Source organism: Chelonia mydas, chromosome 1, assembly GCF_015237465.2.
Source record: "Chelonia mydas isolate rCheMyd1 chromosome 1, rCheMyd1.pri.v2, whole genome shotgun sequence".
Taxonomy (NCBI): Eukaryota; Metazoa; Chordata; order Testudines; family Cheloniidae; genus Chelonia; species Chelonia mydas.
This window is the reverse complement of record NC_057849.1, coordinates 5,607,947-5,614,894: the sequence shown is the minus strand read 5'-3', so window position 1 is coordinate 5,614,894 and position 6,948 is coordinate 5,607,947. Positions and strand designations below refer to the sequence as shown.

At 50.9% G+C, this 6,948-nt stretch overlaps 1 pseudogene; it reads left to right on the top strand.

The window, feature by feature from the left end:
* Positions 1-1,773: 1,773 nt before the first annotated feature.
* Positions 1,774-2,844, top strand: LOC102932673 (annotated as a pseudogene).
* The last annotated feature ends 4,104 nt before the right edge of the window (positions 2,845-6,948 follow it).

The window sequence follows — 6,948 nt, the reverse complement described above, 5'->3', positions numbered from 1 at the left end:
AGTACAGTTCCACTGTCCTCGATTCCCATACTCAGGGTAATAGCAATTTATTCTTCCTGCCCCAGTAACAGAGACACTGGGGATCCCACAGCAGCCAAAGTGACCATTTGGGCAGCTATGGGCTCATTCTAGGCAGGGTGGGTGTGCCTATGCAAATGAGAGCGGTCCCTGAAGTTCTTTTCCACAACTTGCCACACCTCACCACCAGATGTCAGGGTGGAGCTCATCCTGACTCTGCTTACACTGACGTACATAAGAAAAGGAGGGACTGTTAGGGGAAATCAACCTAGTTAGTATATGTGACTCCATTTTGGGTTTCCTCTTGGCCATTAACTAGAAGCGAGCACATCACGTACCAAGGAAGGATCCGTCAAGGTGGACAGCTGGACAGTTTCAAGATAAGGGAAACAAAGGAGACAGGAACCAGCCGACATGCCTGAAATAGTTCCTAATTCAGCTTTTTTGCATGGGGAAGGTGGCTGCAGGGGACTGGTAATAGATAAGGAGAAGGCCTGTTTATTGGTTTAGGCCCCCCCGAGGCACACAGGCAGGATGTTTTGCCAACAGTATATAATCTTTGTGTAACCTGTAATCGGGGTCCCGCTCTGCTTAACAGAGCGGTACCACGCTCGAGCGCAATAAACCTACCAACTTCGAGACACTCTGCAGTCTGTCTTTATTTGGTTGCCTCAGCCTAGAAATGAACTGTACGTGTCCTAACTGGAATAATTCGTAACAATGGCTATTAGCTAGGATGGGCAGGGATGATGATCCTAGTCTCTGTTTGCCAGTAGTTGGGAATGGGCGACCGGACATGGATCACTGGATGATTACCAGTTCTGTTCATTTCCTCTGGGACACCTACCATTGGCCACTGTCAGAAGACAGGATACTGGACTAGATGGACCTTTGGTCTGACCCAATGTGGCCGTTCTTATGTTTCTCATGTTCTTATGCTCTATAGAGCATGGGCCGTATAAGTGGGTTTGTCTACACATCCTTTAGCTTGAAGTCTGTGTTACATTTTACAGTTCATTTCTGCTCCCCATCCAATTCTGAGTTGAATGGCAGGAGCTGCTTCCTTTGGCAGAAGCAGAGAAGACATAGCTGGCTGGGTCAAGTGAGCTCAGCACAGGTGTGAGGAGAAGGGGAGAGCCTGCATCAGCAAGTGGGAGCTAATCGAGTAAAAAGCAGAATTAGCCAGGGAGGGGAAGGGGAAGCTGAGAGGAGGCAGAACCCAGGGAGGCTAGTTAGTGCCTGGCTGAACCAGGTGAGGTGTGTGTGAGCCTGACAGCACCCACGCCTGAGCGCTGAACCCAGCAGGTCTCAGCTAAGAAGCCTGGTGCCAGTGAAGTCAGCACCAGCTCAGGCCCCCCTGCAAGGGGAGGGACAGGATTATGTTATGGATATTCATGCAGCATGGTTCACAGGGCACTGCAGAGCGACACAGGGGATGGGACCCTGCTTGGGAATGAGGCTAAGAACAGGTCTAGCTGCTGGGTTCCTCCAGCATCACCCTCGCTATGATCAACCTCGCTGAGACCGTAGAAACTAGGAGACCCGGTGTTGCTGCGTCGAGACTCCTCTGCCCCTATTCTTGCTTGCTCCAGGGACAGCAATGCCAAGTGCACAGGGTGCTGTGAGCAGCACCGGGCAGAGTCCATACAGAATTGGTCTCTCCTTTGGCTTGGTCTCCCCTCCCTGTTTTATTGCGTCCTTATTCACAGGCAGTGTGAGCTGCAGTGAACACAGCTGGAGAACCAGGGGCTGGCCATGGCTGCTGCCAACCTGACACCTTCAAACCCTGCCACGTTCCTGCTGCTGGGCATCCCCGGGCTGGAAGAAGCTCACGTCTGGATCTCGGTGCCCATGTGAACGATGTACTTGGTGATCATCGTCGGGAACGGTGCTATTCTCCTAGCCATCGTCACACAGCCAGCCCTGCACCAACCCACGAGCTATTTCCTCTGCATGCTGGTAGCCATCGACCTGGGAGCCTCCACCTGCACCCTGCCGAAATTTCTCTGCATCTTCTGGTTTCAGGCCAGGGAGATCAATGCCAGGGCCTGCCTGGCCCAGATGTTCTTCATTCACTCCCTCTCCATGATGGAGTTGGCTGTGCTGCTGGCCATGGCCCTGGATCACTACGTGGCCATCTGTGGTCCCTTGGGCTACACCTCTGTCTTCACCGGCCGCCTCGTTGCCAAACTGGGCGTGGCGGCCGTAGCCAGGGGGATGCTGCTCATGAGCCCCTGCCCCTTTCTGATTAAAAGGATGTCCTTCTGCTGGACCAACGACATCCCACACACATACTGCGAGCACATGGCTAAGGTGAAGTTGGCCTGCGGAGACACCAGCATTAATCATGCCTACGGCCCCAGCTTGGTGTTGCTAGTCATAGGTGGGAACCTGCTGTTTATCGGTCTGTCCTATTTCCTGATTGTCCGGGCTGTTCCGCACCTCTCGTGCTGGGAGGCCCGGCTCAAGGCCTTTGGTACCTGCAGCTCCCACATCTGTGTCATCCTGATCTCCTACACCCCGGCCCTCTTCTCCTTCTTCACACACCGCTTTGGTCACCACGTGGCTCCCCCTATCCACATCATCCTGGCCAACCTCTACTTCCTGTTCCCACCCATGTTGAACCCCATCGTGTACGGGGTGAGGACCAGGGATACCCGGGAGCGAGTGCTCAGGGTGATCCTGCAGGGCACAGATACCCCCAAACCTAGGCCTGACAGGGGCTCTGTCCTCCAAAGGCCACCCAGCCAGTTCCCCCAGGCAGAGACTCCTGTGCACACGGTGCCCCCTGCCAGGGGCCTCGTCTCAGGGTCTGTAAAGCAATAACTTCCTATAGCTCCCTGATAGATTGCGCCAGCCAGGAGGGGCCCATATTCCGGCTGCGAGGCACGGCAGCCCTGAGCTCTCCCAGCGCCACAGAGAGTGAACCTGTCTGGGACTGCAGGGGAGAAGCCATTGCCTCTGATTCCCACCCTGACCCGGAGACAGCCCCAGGTCCACAGGCACAGCATGGGAGACTGTATCCTGGAAAGCAGTGACTGAAAAGGACTTACGTCAGCATGGCCAAGCAACTCGACATGAGTTCCCAGTGGGATGCTGTGGAACAAAGGGCTAATGTGGCATTTGGGTATATAAATTGCAGAAGCGAGAAGGAGCAGGGAGGTGATTTTCACATCTGTAGGGGGCTTCGGTGATGGATACTGCATCCAGTTCATATTTTACAGAGCTGGTGATAAATTGGAGAGGGGAAGAAAAGAGCCACAAAAATTATTTGAGGGCCTATATAGCAAGAGACTTAAAGAGCTCAACCTGTTTAGCTTATCGAACAGGAGATTGAGAGGGGACTTGATTACACTGTGTAAAGACCTTCTTGGGGAGAAAATCCTAAATAATAAAGGGCTCTGTAATCTAGTGGAGAAAGGCAGAACAAGAACCCATGGCTGGAAGCTGAAGCCAGACAAATTTAAATTAGAAATAAGGCACAATTTTTAAATAGTGAGGTGCTTAACCCTGGAACAGTCAACCAAGGGAGGTTTGGTGCATTCCCCAGCTCTTGTTGTCTCCAGATCAAGGCTTAGCTACCTTCCTGGAAAATACTCTTCAATCAAACACAAGTTATTGGGCTCAATGTAAGGGTAACTGGGTGAAAGTCTGTGGCCTGTGCTATACAAGAGGCCAGACTGGATGATCTAATGGTCCCTTCTGGCCCTAAACTCTAGGAATCCATGAAGCAGTGGCCCAGCATGAATCCACCCCACCAGCTCCATGGGCAAAACACATCACAGCAGGAGGCACTTGGTTCTGCATTCAAAGGGAGACAGCCCGATGCCTTACTCACATGCATGTCAGCCCCAAGCATAACTGCTCCTGCTCTGATATCCTCTCCCTCCTTTCATCACTCTGAATTCACTTGTGTTTGTGACAAAGCGGGAATTTTCTGTCATATTTTTTATGAATCCTATATGCTCCTCAGTTTCCCCTACGTGCTGCATGGTTACCTAGGGGATGGAATAGGGTTGTTTGTCTTCAGGGGAGGCTGAGACACAGGTGTGAATGGTGCCTAGTTATCCGGGACTTGGACCCCATATCAATGGAGCTTCTGGATATGTCTACACAGCAACTAGATACCAACTCAGGCTTGCAGGGCTGTTTCATTGTCCTCTTCATTTACCTCTTCCCCAATTTTTGCATTTCCTGCAAACTTGATCAGGGATGATTTTATATTTGTTTCCAGCTTATTGATAAAAGTGTTACATAGCGTAGGGTTAAAAACTGATCCTTACAGGACCCCACTAGAAAAATACCTCCTCAGTGATGATTTCCCATTACATTTTGAGACCTATTGTTAGGATATAGATATTCAGGCCTGTCTGTAAAGGCCTGTACTTTAAGAATTTAGGGGTATTCTTATCACTTGGCTAGTTCTAGAGGTATAAAAGAAAGAATCAAAATCACTGTCTGCTGGTGTAAGGGCCTTCTCTTACTGTGACAGTTTGAGGCCCTGTTCTTAGGCTAAGGCCTTTGGCTAAGCAGCAGAGGCAGCCATAAGCCAGGAAGCGAACAGTCACATCCTCACATTCCAAACTAGCCACATTGAAAGAAGGTGCTATTGGGCTGTTAGGAATACAATCCTGTCCTGAATACAATCCTGTCCTGATAATTCCTATCACCTCCAAAGAAAGGGAAGTGCCTAGAAAATGTAAAAGGAAACTTAGTTTGATAGCATCCTGTCTGGCAAGAACTCACTTATCAATAGCTGGGATGTGAAATCCTCACTTCTGTATTGTTTTTCCCACTTTGCTATTGTTTGTCTGTATAATCTCTGTCTGGTCCTGTGATTGTTTCTGTCTGCTGTATAATTAATTTTGCTGGGTGTAATCTAATTAAGGTGGTGGGATATAATTGGTTAGCTAATCATGTTACAATATGTTAGGATTGGTTAGTTAAATTTCAGTAGAATGATTGGTTAAGGTATAGCTAAGAATATTACTATATAAATTAGGGGCAAACAGGAAGTAAGTTGGGATTCGAAAATAAGGAAAAAGGAACTTGTATTTAAGCTTGCTGGAAGTTCACCCCAATAAACATCGAATTGTTTGCACCTTCGGACTTCGGGTATTGTTGCTCTCTGTTCATGCGAGAAGGACTAGGGAAGTGGGAGAGTGAAGGAATAAGCTCTCTAACATCTTGGTGCCGGGACTTGGATACATCGCATTGGATAGGTGAGTGGCAGCCTGTAAGTCCCCCTCCCCAACAGTCCGCGCAGCTGCTTGGAGGGGGTATGGCGAACTCTCGTGATGGTAGTTGCGGGTTCTGGCAAGCTGGGGTAACGGATTTTTTGAACAAATGGATAAGGAAGAATCAGGGCCCATACCAGGTGCAGGGGTTCACCTGGGATGAGATTGAGAAGGAGATGGGAGAGGTTTTGGGAGACCCCAAGGGAAAGGAGTGTAGGAAAAAGGGAATGGTATTACAAGGTTTGTGTGCTGGGATGGCATACTGGGTAAAAAGGGAAGCTGATCTCCTCCAACACATTAAGGATTTGGAGGGGATTGTGGATCAGCAACGCATTTTAACAGAAAAATCTGTGTTAGCAGTAGAGGTAGCGGATTTGAAGGCACGGGATGCTGCACGGACAGAGGAGTCTTGTGAGGCAATCCGGAGAGAGAGGGACGAACTGCGGGGATGAATAAGATGAAGCGAATCCCTGGGGAAACAGGGCGGGATACACTTAATCGCATACAGGCATGGGCACGGTGCTGGGTGAATCCCCTGGATGGTCCATGGGTGTTGCCACAGGCAGGGGCACCGGGACCTGGTGGGGGTGTGGAGCAGGGTAGGGGTGTGGAATTGCTGGAGAAATGGTTGGAGCTGAGCAATCCGCAGTTCGTGGGGCATTTAAGGTTGCAGCACCCTGAACTTGCTCCCAATCAGCTACCCCAGTTTCTGGAACAGGCAGATGTGTGGAGGCAGATGCATCAGGGGGAAGAGCCAGTCCATGCTATTACTGCGGGGGATCAATACAAGGTGGAAAGGAGTGGGTCAGCCTGGAGAGGAGGAGGTAGAGGGAGAGTTCGTGGCTTTGGGAGGGTAGTCAGGGACGAGCGGGCAGCTATAGAGCAACAGATCCAGAGACTGCAGGCTAAACTGACTACCCATGATTTTACCAGATCAGGGGGAAAGTGGTCCCGGAGGCCAAGGGACTGGGACTGCCTGAAATGCCAGACACACAATTTTGCATGGAGACAGGAATGTGTTCGGTGCCAGGACCCCCGGTCCCCCCATGAACCAGTGGGAGGGACAGAGGTGGGTGCTGCAACTTAGGGGTGCCCTGGGAGGCGTCCTGTCCATGTTCTCAGTTTAGGACGGGATGCATCTGGTCGCCCCACGCTCCAGGGGGCAATCGAAGGGAGTCCCATGAGGGATTTTTTGATAGACACTGGAGCAGCCATCAGTTTAACCACATGGGGGCAGGGGAGACCCTCAGAAGGGACTGTGACAATTGTAGGGGCAACAGGAGGGGAGACACAGTTAACCCTGAGGCGGGGACAAATCAAAGGAATCTGGGGGGAAGGAGAGATTATGTGGGGTTGTAATGATATGCTTAATCTGTTGGGGGCAGGAGATTTACACAAACTGGGACTTGTACTGGATTTAGCCAATTGGGTGTGTTTACTGGGGCAAACGCAGGACGGTCAGGGCTATACCATTCCCATGGGGATAGCCACTATGACCATTAAAGCAGCACATGCCCTCCCACCACCCCCGGCTGGGTGGGAACACATCCCTGTGTGGGCGAAGGATAACCTGGATTGTGGTAGGGGCAGCATGGAGGTACTGATGGAGGGAGGGGACCCTCCCCCACAGAAACAGTATCCTATTCCTCGGGAGGCATTGGCAGAGGTGGGGGCAACTTTTGGGGAATTGGAA